The following is a 19,167-nucleotide window of genomic DNA, read 5'->3' as shown; positions in this document are numbered from 1 at the left end:
AGCAGGGGGAATATAGCAGGGAGAGCTTTATAAATATCTATGTATTTACAGTCGGACTTGCTATACACATTACACGCAGAAGAGGCCATACCGTGGAAAGAATGAGCAAAATCTATGCTCAACAAAGAGGACAAGAGACTATCAAAACCAATGATAACCTCCATAGGCATAAATTTGGAGGGCCTTTTTTATTGGTAGAACCAATTTTGCACAGTAAAAGCACTAGATGGCTAGCCAAAGTCCAGACCATTGGCAAGGCGAGGCAAGTGGTGGAAACAGTCAGAGCTTGTTGGCAAAAGTCAGTGGAAACATAGACTGTATCTTACAAGCTTAGAAAGCCTTCATGTGGAGGAAATTATAGAGAAATTGAATGGATTTGGTGGTTTTCTAGAAGATTTTCTTCAATTTGTGTGGGTCTTCTCACAATGCATTTTGGCCGGGGGCAACATGTGCCTCAAAGGAGACAAAATACCCTTTCTTTTGAATGGTAAAAAAGATATGAGCTTGGAGTTGAAGACTTTGATGAGGAGATTTAGAGAATGAGATAGGTATAGACTTTGATGGGGAGATCTTCATGAAGAGATTTTTCAGTGTTAGAAAAAAACCGTGTACAGTGTCTTTTACCGGCTAAAATCGTAAAATCCCGGTTAGATTTTGAGCTTGCCTTGAAGAAAACCGGAAAATTTACACAAGTTTAAGTGTAAAGACCGCCAAAAGCTTCAAATTTTGACCTAAAAAACGGTAGGATTTCAAGTTTGCCCTTATTTTCTTTGGTTAGGAAAAATGTATTTTTCTAGCCCTGAGATTTTTGACTAAATATTTTATTCTATTTTTGTGGGGTGTTGTTGGGTTCGGTTAGAAGTAATCAAAGGGTTTGACCCCTTAGGATAAAAAACTATTAATTATAGATGACATGATAAACGACCTTATGAGCTTTTTTTTTTTTTTTTTGGGATGGGGGGTGTGAATTTTGTAAATGAGGGGATCTTCTCTTCACTCCGCTTACCAAACGGCTCTTGATCTTGCAAATCTTGGCCGCATCTCAAAGCCAAGAAGATCTTCACTCAACAAAATTAAGAGTCGTTTTGGCTCTCTCTCTCTCTCTCTCTCTCTCTCTCTCTCGATATAGAGAGAGAGAGAGAGAGAGAGAGAGAGAGAGAGAGAGAGAGAGAGAATAAATATAGGCTAGGCTACATTTACCTCTAGTTTCATCTTTACTCTCCCTTGACCCACCCCCATTTTAACTCCTCCTCCTTTTCCTCACACACAGAAACAAATCTGCCCACATGAAGAATTGAGTGATAGTCAAGATTTAGCTTACCTCATACCATACGTCCCAAGTTACAACACAATCCTTTACATTCTCACACCATAGTTACGACACAATCCTTTACATAGGCTTAACAATGCATTGAAGTCACAATTGTGTTGCTGCTCTTTTTTCTCCTTTTTTTAAAAAACTAAAAGAGCTTGGTGAATCTATGCTATCTATACTATATATAAAAGGGTGAGGAATTTCGAGAGTCCCTCCCTCCACATGTCTCTCTCTCTTGCATTCGGTGGGTGCTCTCTGCTCCGGCCATTGTTCGAGCTTCCCGTTTTGCTCCCCCTATTCTAAAAATGGTGCTGTTGCCGAACGTGGCACCATGTACTAGTATATCTAAGAGACACCCTGTAGGAGTAGGGGGGATATATTAATGTTCAGCTACAAAACACCCACTAGGGGAGTGTTTTCCTTCCTCCCCTCACATCATAAGTAAGTAACTCATCATCATCCCTCCCCCCACCCCCACCCCAACCCCTTCCTTCTTTTTGTTATGGTTTTTGTTTTGCTTGGGGAGGACACACCTGTAACTTGGGGAAACTACTAAAGCATCTAACCAATTGAGCTAGTTCTTGATCCTTAGCTACTTTATTACAATATGCAAGCACCTCATCTTTAAAATTGACTTTGATGGATAGGACCAATTTCTTTCCCACTTTTCCCCAAGTATAAAGATTGATATGGCCCTCATTTGAGAGGATCATCAAGAAGAACCAGCCTTCTTAAGAGGGCAAACAAGGTACTCGATTGTTGTGTCACTTGTGAAAATCGTAGAAATCCAAATCGTTCACTTTAAAAAGCTACAATGACACAATCTGCTTTAGCCAAAGACAGGAGAGTGTTGCGAGAGCTAGGAGAGTAGCCTCTCGCTTAGTAACTTTGTGGTGTAGGAGTCTTTGCATTTGACACACCGAAGAGGAAGAAGGATGCATTTTGCACATTTGGCCATTGGCTAAATCTATGAATTTAGGAGAAAGATAAAGTCTTTCCATTTACAAGTTGAAAAATGAGCTGGTTAGAGTAGTCCCCACGAGAACTATATTTAAGTTGTGATTGGAGGAATTGGTTTAGGAGAACATCACAAGTTACATAATATCTAGCAGAAGTAGGGGTACACAACCAATGGAAAGATTGGTTGCATACAACCTCGAAGAGGGGCCACAATGTCTATAGCCTAGAGGGTTACTGAAGAATTTGGTTGTAGGCTTGGTAAGAGGAAGATTACACAATTTAGGCTTGAGGATTGCATGGGGCCTGGGATAGTTTTCATGTATATGACAGATGGAATGCTTCCGAGAGAAGTGCTTGTGGTTGGATAGCCGGCTTTTAGCGTATTCTATCATCATGCTTGATGAATCACATAAATGAACAATACACATTAGTGTCCTCTTTGGGTCTCAAAGGACCTAGTAAGGCGACAAAAATATTTTTCTCATATATAAGTCACCTCAGCTACACTTGGCATTGAGATGTTTTCAAGGTACTTTTTTGCCTTTAACATTTTCACTGCTCTAGGAAGAATGCTGCTCGACAAGATTCTGTATGCAAAGCAATCATAGATTGCCTACCTAGATATTGCACTTATCGCTATTACATGGGATGCATTAACTAAGCCAGAAGGTGATATCCTTCTCTTTTTAACAAGATAGACTCTAATATTGGCCATGGAATAGCTCTATACTTTAGGAGCCATGGATGAGGAAAGGATTTTGACAAATTTGGGAATGAAGATGGCTAAGTTTTCTTTGCAACCTCCATAAAAATTGCTCGTTGTGCGTAGGTTTGTGTAATGAGAAGAAACGGTTCCAAGGCCTTAGGATTGTGGCAATGACTTCATTATGAATTACAAGAGAGGAATCTACATGGCCGTGGCAAGGACTTGAACATGAAATTAACAGAGAGAAATTCAAGTTTGTTATCTTGTTCTTGAATAACATGACAATGTAGTAGGAAATAGACTATGGGGTAGGGCATGACTTCTATATCTTATAAATTTTGGAGAGACAATGTGTTGAATCTCCACCATACTTCCATATGGAAGTCACGTATAACATGCATTAATTAATTTTTTGATATTTCAAAAAGTAATTATAGTACAAAAAGTTTAAATGTTGTTTTTCTTTTCTTTTCTAGCTCCTCCAAGGCAAGAATTTTTCCGTAGAAACTTGTTCAAGTGATGAAATTAGTCATAAGGTTAGTGATTTGCCTCGACGGAGTGTTTCACCAAACCTTCTATGTTCACTTTGAATTTTCTTTTTTGTTTAGGAAAAACTAATAAAAATTTACCTATAGTATCCTATTTACACATTAATTACTATAACTATTATTTATGTATTCATATTAATTTACACATATAAATACTATGACATCATCCTCTCTAACTTGTATGTCTTTTAAACTGTTCATTTGTCATTCAAATGTCTTCCTCTTTATTGGTTCATCCTCATTAAACTATATGTCATTAATTGTTCATCTATCATCAAAATGTCTTCCTCTTTATTGGTTCATCCTCTTAACACTAGTCTTGTAATTGGACATTCAAGTGTCCTATTTTCCTACCAAGTTTCAGCAATTTATTTGTCAAGCTATAAAGAATTTTTTTACACCTTGCTTCTACCATAGGTTGGTTATGAGGGAAAGAAAACCTTGGAGTTTTCTCCATACCAAGATACAATCCCTATGGAGAGAATTATGGTGAGTTCTAAGCTATAACTTTTAGTAAAATTTCAAGTTGTTTTGCCAAAAAAAATTTGTAAAATTCTTATATCTTTTTGTAGAGATGGCCTTTTTTATGTTTATAAGAGTCAAGTGTTAGTACTTAGTGCTACAAAACAATAGAATGGCCTTCAAAGACTAGTGTCCATGTCACATGCAAGTTATAGACATAATTTCATACTTGAGCATTTGCTAAATAAGAGCATAGTTTTGGTCTTCCAAAGGTCCCCTCATGAAATTGGGGCTATTTTAGTGTAGTTTGATAACTACAAATGACTTTATACGTTAAAACCAAGAAAGTAAGTATTTTTTCGGCTCCCTAACTCAATTAAATCTCATTGATTGAACTCTATCTCGAATTTTTTATCGTACAAAAACTCTAGAAATCCTTGAGTTCTCCATAATAACATTGAAACCAAAGTTTTAGGCGCCCCAATTGTGCTTGTACCATGTACTTTGGTACTTTTAGTGGATCTACGTGGAAAGTTTGATATTATTTGAGGTTTTGAACGCTTATGTCTCAAGAATGAAAATATCAAAGTTTTCTCTTACGTAATTTTGAATAGTTGAAATAATCCAATAATTGTTGCATACCAAAGCCCTTCTCCTTGCCACCTTGAGTCCTCAATGGAGAGGGTAAGCAACGTATCACTTTCTAAAACTCACAAATACATCAAAAACATATTTTTCTTTGTATACGAAGATATGCTTGAGATGGCCTTATCAAACACATAGAACTTTCCATTATTTTATATACTCGAAAGTAAATCTTTTTGCACATGAAACTTTCAATTATCTATAGCACAGTTGTGGAAAAGTCACGTAAAATTTTCTACAAGGTCGCTTCATTTTTTCTTGAGCTTATAACCCCATTGGTTGAGAGGTAGGCAAGAAGGATTATTAAAGTTTGAAACCAAGGTTGGGGAGAGAGAGAGAGAGAGAGAGAGAGAGAGAGAGAGAGAGAGAGAGAGAGACTACCCTATTTTTTTCTCTATCTATCACCCATACTCCCCCATAGGTCCTCAATGCCTGAAGGCGTAGGTAATTGCTACTAGAGAAAGTCCTTGCTCTCGCACCAGTAGTGTAGCGTGAAACAACCCCTACAATCTTCTCATGAGTTTTTTCACCATGCAGTTAGTGCCTTGCATAAGGCCACATGCCTTCAAGGTGAGGACATGGGTAATCTCATTTGGAGAAAGGACTTCCTCTCGCATCAACAACAAAAAGAAAAAGACCTTTCTTCACATCTAGTGAAACAAGCATAGGTGGTTGCATTTGGTGATTTGGATTTGCCGACGGTTTGTGGACATAAAACCACCATGCATGTTTGCAACCACATAGAGAGAGAGAGAGAGAGAGAGAGAGAGAGAGAGAGAGAGAGAGAGAGAGAGAGTTTCCATGCATGCAGCTAGACATCAAGATGTTATATTGAAAGAGAGAGAGAGAGAGTCGCCATACATGCAGTTAGACATCAAGATGTTATATTGAAAGAAATCTTGAATCTTGCTTTTGAGAGAAAAAAGAATCTATGGAGATACTCATTAATTAGTCATTTTCCATAATCATGCCCCCTATTTACTCCATTTTTGTGTTTCATTAGTTGGAATCTCAACAGATTCCCTCACAACCTTCTGCATTGAGGGGATTTTTTTTTTTGCAAGCTTTCAATTTCTTTCTTTTTCAATTGTGACAATAGTTATTTCGAGCTTCTTACTCTAAACCCCTTTGTCAAAATTTTGGTAGAGTCTCCTTTGTACATTGACCATTAGACATTCCAAAAGCAAGCCACCCATCAAAGGGCTTCCACGAAGATTTTAAGGTATCAATGAGCAAAGCTCTAGAAAAAACATCATAAGCACATAACATGTACTATAATGTAACATCTCTACCTAATTTTTGGCAAGTCTCCTTTGCATGATGACCATTAGCCATTCCAAAAATCAAGCCACCCATTATAAAGATTCCACGGGGAATTTAAGGCATCAATGAGTAGAAATTTAGACAAAACAACATAAGCACAATAACCTGTACTCTAATCAAACACTTCTACCTAAATTTTTGCAGAGTCTCCTTTGTATGATGATCATTAGCCATTCCAAAAGCAAGCCACCCATCATAGGGTTTCCATGGGGAATTTAAGATAGCCATTCCAAAAGCAAACCACCCATCATAGGGTTTCCATGGGGAATTTAAGATGTTAATTAACAAAAATTTAGAAAAAACAACATACGCACAATAGCATGAACTCTAACCAAACATCTCTACCTAAATTTTGATAAACTTTCTTTCGTACAATGACCATTAGCCATTCCAAAGGCAAGCCATCCATCAGAGGGCTTCCATGGGTAATTTGTAACAATCACTGGTCTATAAAGCTTGTAAATAGCGGAAAATAACTTAACATAGTGAGCATTTCATTAAGAGCAAATTTCTAATGAGCATACAAGAGTGCTTGGTTGGAGATAACAACATTAGCATAACACCTAATTAGTTTGGCATAACAATACTTGAAAGAGAGAGAGAAATAGAAAAATTCACATCTATTGAGGACCGGATTTACATGGACCGGTCCCCCCTCCATTAGGCATTTGTATTATAACTGCTCCCATTAAGAGAGACTTTGTACAATACAATTCTTTGTGTTCCTTGGTAAAAACTCGTCGGTGCTATGAAGATGGAAGCTTCATGCACCAAACTTACACGTGATAACACATAACATCAATTACTCGTTGGTCTCAGACCCAAGACCTCACACACCTTCAAAGATGATGAGAGCTAGCGGGGTATGAGAGTAGATCTAGAAGAAGAAGGAGTATTCTTACGAGAAAGAAGTATTTCCTCACTTAATTACTCTTGTAGCTTTGCTTAGCTTAGTAATTAGATAATAGAGGAGAGAAGCATGGCATTGAAGTTTAGCTCTTGGTTGGATTTTCATTCCATATCCAAGAGTTGTTGGTGTAGTCCTCCATTCTCAAACTTGGAGAAGAAGATGAGCTTTCCATTAAAGCTTGGAGAAGGAGATGATTTTCTTGCTCTACACATGAGTTGTGTGAGTGTGTGTGGAATAATGCCCTTTCAAAACAACCCCCTCTCTCCTCTTGGTTGACCCCCCTTGCCAATTACTCATGCTGCATTCCTATTGGCCCTTGAAAAGCCTAGCCAATAGTATTTGAGTATGAGTTTTACTCTTGATGGCTTCCTATTGGCCCGTAAATAATTTGGCCAATAGCCTTTGAGAGGCCCAGTCAAGAGCCTTGTGACAAGTGTCCATCCTTTTTTCCATTTTGTAAATGCCAAATAATTAATTTAATTATCTGCTTTGCTATTGGACCTTTTAGTCCTTTGGTCAATAGGAATTAAGCAATTTTAGGAACTGCTTAATTATCATTGGACCTTTTGACTGTCCAATAGTCTTTTAGGGAGACTATTTCTTATTGGTTATTTTTTGAGCATTTATAAAAATAAAATTTTAGTTTACACTAGCTAACTTCTCATTGGTCCACCTCTGTGCCCATCCAATAGGATTCAGACAAGAATTGAGGGTTTCTTTGCATGCCTGACATGTGTCCTCTTTACTTTGTGGAAAGGGTAAGCTTAGGTGTATAGTATGTGTGTGTGTGTGTGTGTGTGTGTGTCTAGTCCTTATTAAGCTTTGTCATCTTCCCAAAACGTTTTTGCTTTTGTCCTCTAGCTTATTGGACTTTTGCACACACACAAAGCATCCAATTCCATTTACAATTGACCATTGGACTTTACACTTTGAAATTTTGGAACTTAGCCTTTTGGAAGTTTTAATGGGCTAAACCCTAAGGTCTTTGGAGCCCATTCATTGCACATTGCACATTGCTCTTGTGCAGATGGTACCCCTTTGGATCCCTACTGTGGGCCCCCTACTGTGACCAGTCTGCTAGCTTTACTAATAATCTAGCTTTTTCTACCCTGGTACTTCCCCATATTAAATGATCAGTTTAACATGAGAAAATCATTTAGGAGAATTAGATATTAGTTATTATGACATTACCTCTCTCTTGAAATCATAGTCGTCCTCGACTATGAGGTAGAGATGATAAAGCATAGTCATTAGTCCTTTTCTTAGCGGGTATAGGATCCCTATTTTACCTTACGACACCGTTCCACAATGGATGACTAATCCATTTGGCGCTTGAGAGCCGAAGCTGCCGCAAGCATGTCTGCACATTAGTCCTATCAATCTTCCATAGTAGAGTGACAAGCTCTACTTGGTGTTTGGGAGACGTCGTCTCCGCAAACTTGATCCTAAGCATGCATACTTCTTAACATTTGTGCACAATAAAGAAAAAAAGAGTCTTATAAGACAAAAACATTGATCATTTAAAACATATTTACATTTGCTTACTCTAGGGAATCATTGTAAGCATTGACAAGGTTTAGGTTATCCTTTAATTGTATGCCTTGCATCCATCTAGCATCTTCAAAAGGATAATTCTTAAACTTAATAAGATACCGTCGGATAATCTTACCACCTCTCAATACCTTGTCTTTGTGTCGAAGAATGGACTCTGGCTGCAGTACCTCTTCTTGGTCTTCAATCTCCGGTGGGTCTTCTATGTTTGCTTCTTGGGGTGGCTCTCCTTGGTAAGGCTTTAACAGGCTCACATGAAAAGCATTGTGTATGAGCCAGTGGTTGGGCAACTTGAGCTGATAAGCCGTCTCATTGATTGGCTTAAGAATCTGAAAGGGGCCATAGTACCTTTTTGCTAGTTTAGCATAGTATTTTTGGTGTCCCGTAGGATTCTTGCCTGTTGTGTGCCTTAATCGAGCCTTGGGAAATTTAAGCAAGACCCAATCATTTTCTTTAAAGTTCAAGGCTCTTCTGTGCTTGTTAGCAGCAGCCTTTTGCCTTTGCTGTGAGATGGATATAGCATCTTTAATCTTTTGGAAAGATTCTTGTAGGTCGCGGCTATATTCATCTGCAACGAAGATCTTCCCATGTACCTTAAGTAGCAGGGGACTTTTTGATCTTTCCTCAATTACCTCAAAAGGTGTTTTTCCCATGGATGTATGTACTGTGTTATTGTAAGCATACTCCACTAAAGGTAAGTACTTCTCCCATTGGGATCTTTGATCTACTTCAGTGACATAAGCTTTGAGTAGATCAAGAATTGTTACGTTAGCTATCTCACTTTGACCATCCGTTTGTGGGTGATAGGCCGAAGAGAAATTTAGCCTTGTACCTAAATTCTCAAAGAGACCCTTCCAAAAATTGCTGGTCATTCTAGGATCTCTATCCGACACTATTGATATTGGCAAGCCGTGGTACTTAAAGATTTGTGATATAAAGAGGGTTGCCATTTGATGGGCCTTAATAGTCTTTTTGACAGGTATGAAATGCGCTTGCTTGTTGAACCTGTCTACTATTGTCCATATTCCTGTATTCCCATGGATAGACTTAGGCAATCCAAAGATAAAATCCATGGATATGCTCTCCCAAGGTGAATTAGGGATTGGCAAAGGTTGAAGCAAACCAGGTTGCTTCCCTCTATCAAACTTTGTCTTTTGGCAAACCACACATTTTGAAACATACTCTTGTATGTTTGCTTTCATGGTAGGCCAATAGAAGTACATTTCTATCCCTCTTAGGGTAGCTTGAATCCTTCTATGCCCCGCATATGGAGGAGCATGAGATTCATACATTACTTTCTCACATAGTGAGTTGGTAACACATAGCCTATTACCATAGAGAAGATAACCATCTTGTAAGGTAAATGGTTCCTCTTTCTTCCCTAGTGCAAGGGCTGACAACACATCTTTAAAATTGGAATCGATAGCGTACTCATCTATCATAGAAGATAGATCATTGTGAGTTGCTATGGAAACCGCATTCACTCTCGGACGTCTTGAGAGTGCATCAGCTACTTGATTATGCTTGCCAGCAATGTGAGCAATATGAAAATGAAATTGTGAAAGGAAATTTACCCACCTCATTTGTTTTTCGGAGAGCTTGGTTTGCGTCATGAAGTACTTGAGGCTTTGGTGATCCGTCCCGCAGAATGAAAGGAGTCCCCAATAAGTAGTGCTTCCACGTGTCTAAGGCATGTAGAACTGCGAGGAGTTCCTTTTCATATATGCCTAGAGCTTGCTCAACTGGGTCGAGCCTTCGACTTTCATATGCTATGGCGTGCCCTTCTTGGAGAAGCACGGCTCCAAGGCAATCACCACAAGCGTCGCATTGGACCTCAAATGGCTTTGAGAGATCCGGTAGTGTAAGCACAGGTTGAGAGATAAGCTTCTCTTTAAGCTTTTCAAAAACAGTGTTCTCTTTGGTAGTCCATGCATACTTAACGTTCTTTTTTGTTAGGTCATGCAATGGTCCTGCTATGAGTGAGAATTTTTCTATGAAGCGTCTATAGTATGCACACATACCTATAAAGCTTCTTAATTCATGCAAATTCTTTGGGTTAGGCCATGCACACATACCTATAAAGCTTCTTAATTCATGCAAATTCTTTGGGTTAGGCCATGCTTTTATTACTTCTAACTTTGATGGATCCATTTGGATGCCATCTTTAGAGATAATATGACCTAAATACTGAATCTCTTGTAAGAAAAAATCACTTTTCTTTTGATTTATGTAAAGCTTATTCTCTCGCAAAACTTGAAAAATTACATGGAGATGTTGTTTGTGTTCGTCCAAGGAATTGGAGTAGATGATTATATTATCAAAGAACACTCCAGTGTAACTGCGGTGAGGCCTAAAGAGCTTCTCCATCATGCGGTTGAATGTAGCTGGTGCATTGGTCAAGCCAAAAGGCATGACAATGAATTCGTAGAGACCAAACGTAGTGCGAAATGCGGTCTTTACAATGTCTTGATCAACAATCCTTATTTGGTGATAGCCACTTTTTAGGTCAATCCTACTGAAGTAGGTCCATCCTTGTAGCTTATCAAATAGGTCTTCTACCCGGTGAACGGGAAACCTATTTTTGATAGTGATCCTATTTAGTGCTCTGTAGTCGACACACATACGATATGTGCCATCTTTCTTTTGCACTAATAAAACTGGTGAACAAAATGGAGATGAACTAGGCCTAACCATTCCTTTCTCAACCAACTCATGCACTTGCCGCATAATTTCCTCTTGTTGAGCTTGAGAAACTCGATAAGGAGGTTTATTAGGCGGTGAGCTTCCTGGAGGAAGCTCGATTGCATGGTCATCATCCCCTCGTTTTGGAGGCAATTCATTAGGAATGTCGTCAATAAAAACATCTTGGAATTCATTAAGGAAATTAGATAACCCTAATTCTTTTTGATTCCCTTTATTTTTATTTGACAGAACATTAGGTTCATTTTGAGAGTCTTTTACAAATATCATGTACACGGAAATAGAGCTCTTTATTGACTTATCAAAAGCTTGCTTATGTACAAGAGGTATAGTGTTACCTAACTCATTAGCATATATGTACATGTCTTTGTCCCTGTATTTAAAATAAATTTGCCTTTCAGGAAATAGATCTCTTTATTGACTTATCAAAAGCTTGATTATGTACAAGAGGTATAGTGTTACCTGACTCATTAGCATATATGTACATGTCTTTGTCCCTGTATTTAAAATAAATTTTCCTTTCAGGAAACTTGATGTTGGCCGCCATGCGATCAAACCATGGTGCCCCTAGGATTACATCCTCATGCTTAAGGGGAGAGATGAAGAAATCCTCTTTGTCCACATAACTTTGGACATGAAGCCTCAATTTCCCAATCAAGGGAGTAATTGGGACTTCTTCTCCCTTGAAAGCATTATTGGCTGGTAGGGGATTTCCCATCTCAAAGGCTTGGATGTCTACCTTAGTGGCCAACTCCGTGGATATGAAATTGTGAGTAGAGCCATTGTCGAAGAGAATGAAAGCATCATGTTCTCTCACCTTCCCCCAAGAATGGCATAGAGGAGATCCTTTGTGATGAGCATCTTCTTCTTTAACTTCAATTATGGAAGCTCTAGGAGGTTCATTGCGTGTGTTCTTCTGTGGGCAAGCACGATAAGCATGCCCTTGCTCCCCACATTTAAAACAACGGTTATCCTTGCGATAACACTCTAGCTCTTCAGGAGAGAGTTTATTTTTTCCTTTGTAGACTCCCTTCTCCTTAGCTTTGTTGTTGTTGAAGTTGCCCTTGGGAAACTTTTGGACATGGTCCTTCCCCTTAGTCTCATTACGGTCTTTGCTTTCCATGGGTTTAAGATTTTTCTTAGCCCCTTGTTGGAAGTGGATTCGTGAAGCCACCATAGTATGGTGTATGACCGCTGAAATAGTGCGAGGCCTTTGGGAGTTGACATACTCCGCCATATCTTCAGATAAACCCGCACAAAATTGTTGCTTTTGCTCTCCAAAATCTATCTTTTTGTAGACAGTGTCTTTGAGATGTAAATCCCAAAACTTGTCTACGTATTTGTGAATAGATTCGTAGGGAGAGCTCTTCAAGCTTCGCCATTCGGTGAGCACTTTGTCTTTTGCATCGCTAGCCAAAAACTGCTTCATAATGGAAGCTCTTAAAGCTTTCCATGTTCGCGGAGCTTCACCATTTGCTCGTAGGCTAGACCACCATTGCCTGGAAGACTTTTGGAGATGCATGGCTACATGACGTATCTTAGAGGACTCCATGAAGCCCTCATCTCTAAATGCCGCATCAAATTGTTAAATAAAGGCCAAGACTTTGTCCGTAGCACCAAAGGTGCCATCGTAGGTAAGAAAAGAGATACTCTTTCCTCCCTCCTTGAACTGTTTGAGCTTGGATGACCTCTTCCAAGCGGCATAGGATTTCCTATGGCCTCTCCTTTTGAATTCTTTGGGAGCCACACCATCACTTCCTTCAAAAGAGGAGGAGGATGATGAAGATGGAGAAGAGGGTGACCTCTTTCTTGCCTTTTTCTTCTCATACTTCATTTCTTCCTTCTTTGAATTACGGTGAGAAGGACTATCCGATGGTCTTCTCCGTTTAGGGGGTGTTGGACAGCGTTTTGCCCGCCTTCTTCGTGGTGCCATCTCCGCCGAGGTGGCGGGAGATTCACTTCTTTCTCGTTCTTTCGGTGGGGGCTTTACCGTTGAGATTTGGGCTCTCCTTGGTGAGGGAGTTGCCCCATCAACTTGTAAGCTTTTGGGTCCTTCGTTTGGGTCCTCCTCTTCTCTCACCGTAGAGAGGCCTCTTTTAGAAATCTCACTAGGAGCTTTTATAGGAACTCCCTCTTCTAGGTGAGGAGATTGGAGAATCCCATGGATGTGTAATTGCTGTTGTACTTCACCTTGGAGGGATGGGTTGCCCATGGCTTGTTGAAGCCTAGTAACAAGATAGTTCACAAGCATAGGGGCATCATTAGTAGCTTGACCATTAGCAAAATCAAAGCCATCAACATTAATTTCACTTTCTCTACTATTGTCAGCCATTATAACTAAGTTCTAGGTGTAAACTTTTACTTGTACTTTGATAGTTCAAGCCCTAGTTGCTACTCTTTACTTTCAAAGATAAGCACTCAAGCATCTATACCCGTGGCTCGAAATATCATTAATTGCAAGGAATAGAAGAGAGGGTTTATCATAGCCCACTCGGCACCGGTTCCTATCAAGCTTCTAATAGCTCAATAAAGGTTAAGCCGTAGGCAAGCCCCTTGGGACTCCATTATTAAGACCATAGCTCTCGACGGTGATACCCCGTTAACTGCACGAAGCAGGCGAACCTCAAGGATAATAAATCCCCGTTCTCCTTATCCTCATGCAATTAATAATTCCAACCATTTGTAGCAAGCTTGATGACCTCTCTTCTTGAGCAAGAAAAGAGAAACTGATAGCTCTGATACCAATGTAACAATTACTGGTCTATAAAGCTTGTAAATAGAGGATAATAAATCCCTGTTCTCCTTATCCTCATGCAATTAATAATTCCAACCATTTGTAGCAAGCTTGATGACCTCTCTTCTTGAGCAAGAAAAGAGAAACCGATAGCTCTGATACCAATGTAACAATTACTGGTCTATAAAGCTTGTAAATAGCGGAAAATAACTTAACATAGTGAGCATTTCATTAAGAGAAAATTCCTAATGAGCATACAAGAGTGCTTGGTTGGAGATAACAACATTAGCATAACACCTAATTAGTTTGGCATAACAATACTTGAAAGAGAGAGAGAAATAGAATAATTGACAACTATTGAGGACCGGATTTACATGGACCAGTCCCCCCTCCATTTGGCATTTGTATTTTAACTTCTCCCATTAAGAGAGACTTTGTACAATACAATTCTTTGTGTTCCTTGGTAAAAACTCGTCGGTGCTATGAAGATGGAAGCTTCATGCACCAAACTTACACGTGATAACACATAACATCAATTACTCGTTGGTCTCAGACCCAAGACCTCACACACCTTCGAAGATGGTGAGAGCTAGTGGGGTATGAGAGTAGATCTAGAAGAAGAAGGAGTATTCTTACGAGAAAGAAGTATTTCCTCACTTAATTACTCTTGTAGCTTTGCTTAGCTTAGTAATTAGATAATAGAGGAGAGAAGCATGGCATTGAAGCTTAGCTCTTGGTTGGATTTTCATTCCATATCCAAGAGTTGTTGGTGTAGTCCTCCATTCTCAAACTTGGAGAAGAAGATGAGCTTTCCATTAAAGCTTGGAGAAGGAGATGATTTTCTTGCTCTACACATGAGTTGTGTGAGTGTGTGTGGAATAATGCCCTTTCAAAACAACCCCCTCTCTCCTCTTGGTTGACCCCCCTTGCCAATTACTCATGCTGCATTCCTATTGGCCCTTGAAAAGCCTAGCCAATAGTATTTGAGTATGAGTTTTACTCTTGATGGCTTCCTATTGGCCCGTAAATAATTTGGCCAATAGCCTTTGAGAGGCCCAGTCAAGAGCCTTGTGACAAGTGTCCATCCTTTTTTCCATTTTGTAAATGCCAAATAATTAATTTAATTATCTGCTTTGCTATTGGACCTTTTAGTCCTTTGGTCAATAGGAATTAAGCAATTTTAGGAACTGCTTAATTATCATTGGACCTTTTGACTGTCCAATAGTCTTTTAGGGAGACTATTTCTTATTGGTTATTTTTTGAGCATTTATAAAAATAAAATTTTAGTTTACACTAGCTAACTTCTCATTGGTCCACCTCTGTGCCCATCCAATAGGATTCAGACAAGAATTGAGGGTTTCTTTGCATGCCTGACATGTGTCCTCTTTACTTTGTGGAAAGGGTAAGCTTAGGTGTATAGTGTGTGTGTGTGTGTGTGTGTGTCTAGTCCTTATTAAGCTTTGTCATCTTCCCAAAACGTTTTTGCTTTTGTCCTCTAGCTTATTGGACTTTTGCACACACACAAAGCATCCAATTCCATTTACAATTGACCATTGGACTTTACACTTTGAAATTTTGGAACTTAACCTTTTGGAAATCTTAATGGGTTGAACCCTAAGGTCTTTGGAGCCCATTCATTGCACATTGCACATTGCTCTTGTGCAGATGGTACCCCTTTGGATCCCTATTGTGGGTCCCCTACTGTGACCAGTCTGCTAGCTTTACTAATAATCTAGCTTTTTCTCCCCTGGTACTTCCCCATATTAAATGACCAGTTTAACATGAGAAAATCATTTAGGAGAATTAGATATTACTTATTATTACATAATTTAAGATGTTAATGAGCAAAAATTTAGACAAAACAACATAAGAACAATAACATGTACTTTAACCAAACATTTCTACCTAAGTTATGGTAGAGTCTCCTTTGTACGATGACCATTAGCTGTTTCAAAAGAAAGCCACCCATCATAGGGCTTCCACGGGAAATTTAACGCATTAATGAGCAAAAATTTAGACAGGAAACCACAAGCACAATAACATGTACTCTGATCAAACATTTCTACCCTATATTTTTGCAGAATCTCCCTTGTAGAATTCAATTAGCCATTCCACAAGATAGCCACCCATCACATGGATTCCATTTGGAATTCAAGGTGTCAATGAGAAAAAGTTTAGAAGAGACAACATAAATTATAACATTAAACTTTTTTCATCTAAGTCATAGGAAACAATTTACAAGAACCACAACTCAATATATAACGTGAGTTCAATAGGATGGGTGTTTTAATGAAAAAATTATAGGCGAATTAACAGAGATACATTAGCAAAAGGGGTTTTTATATTTCATTTTGGAAAAAAATTATAAAATAAGGGTTATTCATTCAAACATGTTAAAAAAGGGAAATTTTTAGACGCACAGTATACATGGGATTCTTAATAGTGTACCCCTTCAAGCAAGTGACTAATCCTTTGGAGTACACATTCCACTTTGAAACACTTATTTTATCTACATCAACAAACAATCCACTCATAAGAGATGACAAGTGAGTAATTGACAATCGACAAACATGTTATCAAAGTCTCACCAAAGTGGATAAGACCCAATGCATCAACTAAAAAACCCATGGAAAAATTAGCAAAAAACAATCAAGCCACCTAGTGACACGGTGCACCATGTTTACTATAAAGATCAATCTTTTGGGTCGCAAACAACTTATTGATGCTATTCAAAACTCATAGTACACTACTAACATCCAATGATCAAATAAAAGTAATGCATGCATGATACACCTCACAATGTTTTACACGTCCAATGCAAATCTATCAATGTAGGTGACCTCCACAAGAAAAGGATCCACCGCAGTAGTGTATTGAAGTGTTAAGACAACATACATGTGTCATAAATTCTTAGGGAATCATGAAACGAAGCTAAAAATTTATCTTATTTTGTGATTGAAACATGGAATATATCAACTTTGCTCGTTTTGGGTCACCTCTCCCAATTTGGACATCCAAGGGATGACTTCAAAATAAAAGAGGAAGTGTGAGCACTCATGCAAGGCTTCTTTGATGTCCCAAGCATATCATTCATTGGGGACAAGTCCAAACTTATATTGATGCTCCCATCACCTTCTTACCCTTTCTATATGGCATACTCACAACCTCCATGTTTGTAGTGGTCTTCAAGGTGACTTGTGAAGCCGTGGCAACCTGTTTTTTTACACTAGTGGGTTCCAATAATGGTTCCGGTGTATCATCGTGTCCCTCATCATCAAGCTCCACCTGACTTTCCTCCATGTACCCTACATTGAGCAATAAACAACAAAGTTAATTCATTGAGATGTTTCATACAACACTTAGATTAAAGTAGGTACATACTAGCTCTAAGAGCTGTGTCTTGCTGGGGGATCACATACATGGAGTATTCAAGCCACCATGGACATGCCATTGCTTCCCATTCCAAAACTGATCCGCTCGCTATCAAAGAGGGAGAATACATAGTATTCTCATCCGGCACATTGATCCATTCCATTGTCACATCTGGAGTACAACTAGCTTTAATTCTTCCCTACATTGTGTTACCATATACATGTGGTAGTCATGTGTGTGAACACACTAGGACCGCCGGTGCATTTTTTCCCTCTTTAGGAGGTTTTTTCCCCCGTGCATTGTATATATGCTCATCACTCTAGGGCTATCTATCTTTCCATTGCACACTAAGTAACACACTCTCTATTGCGTGCCTTAAGCTTCCTTCGTCTTCTGCAAGCTGTGTGCGTTTCTTTGCAACCCTAATTCCAACAATTGGTATCAAAGCAGGTTGCGTCCTCCCGGGCTTAGTTACCAGCTGCTCCAGCACACACCTGCTCACTTTCTCCGATTTCAATGAGCTTTGGCGAGCGTTCGCAGGTCGATAAATATTTTGGGCAACCTTGTAGAGCTCAATTTGCTCAGATTTTTGATTCGGGCTCATTTCGGCCTCTGTTTGCACTACAGGCAGGTCTGCATAGGCAATTTTGTCATTTTGTGTAGAATTTCTGTCAGTGCCGTTTTCTGCATAACAGGTGCCTTACAATCTTCCACGGTTTGTGGTATATAGCACATGTTGTTCCCGCTCCATTTCTCCTCTTTTCGGGCAGTTTTCACATTAGGTGCATCATTAATTACCATGGTTGACAACAACACAGATGTGTTCATGATGTTTGCTGCTGAGGACATGTTGGATGGAGACAATTACCCTATGTGGGCTTATATGATGCAACACGTTCTTGTGTCAAAGGGCGTCTGGAATATTGTGCAGGGCATTGATGTACGTCCTAGTTCTGAGGATGTAGGCGATGTTAAGGATGTTGCAGGTCTTGCTGCAAGGATTGCTACTATTAGAGTTGTTTTTCTACGGCCAAACAAGCTCCGAATTAGGAGATTTCGGAGGTCATTTGGAGGGCCTTCTAAGAAATTCTATTTCTCTCTCTAGAAAATGTTCTTAAAATATACTTGCACTTGTTGCATACGTCCAAAAGAACAACTGAACACTCTCAAAAGTGAACCTAACTTTTCAAAATCCTTGACAATTGCGTGTGTCGTTTCATGAAGTACATGACGCTCATTCAATATAGCTTTCGTCATCATTGAAATTAAAAAAACATAAAATTACTAGTTGGTGTTATAATTTAAAGTTTTTGATACCGCCAATGCGTCTAAAATGACCAAAAACTTTAAAAATGTCTATCTACTTGCCTCAATCTAACAACCAGAGAGGGAGAAATTGTCAAAATACCCCTAAAAAGGAGATTTTGTCTCATAGTGCGCGGGGGACCATCTAGAAAATTCCAAATGATCTGCCGCGCGGCGTGAGGCAAAAAAAAAATATGGATCACGGCGCACAGAGGGTCATCTAGAATTCTCCAGACGGTCCCTCACGCACCATGATCCAAAATTCCCCTTTTAGGGTTTTTTTGACTATTTCTCCCTCTCCGGGTTTTTGGACGTCCCGAACACAATGGCGGTGTCAAAAGCTTCAAATTCCAACACCAATTGACAGTTTTGTGATTTTTTTTAAATTTCAATGATGACGAAAGCCATATTAAATGAGCGTCGCCCACCTAATGAAAAAGACATTCGCATCCTCTCTCTCCTTGAGAAAGTATGCAATTTTGTAAGCACTTGCATTCAAGAATCGAGACTCGCTAACTATATTCTTTAGGCCTCTTTCTTTCTTCTTCTTCTACTTCTTCTCCTCCTCCTCCTCCTCTCTCTCTCTCTCTCTCTCTCTCTCTCTCTCTCTCTCACACACACACACACACACACACA

Source organism: Adiantum capillus-veneris, chromosome 3, assembly GCF_014529385.1.
Source record: "Adiantum capillus-veneris isolate H3 chromosome 3, ASM1452938v2, whole genome shotgun sequence".
NCBI classification, from domain to species: Eukaryota; Viridiplantae; Streptophyta; class Polypodiopsida; order Polypodiales; family Pteridaceae; genus Adiantum; species Adiantum capillus-veneris.
The sequence above is the reverse complement of the archived record's forward strand: the minus strand, read 5'-3'. Positions refer to the sequence as shown.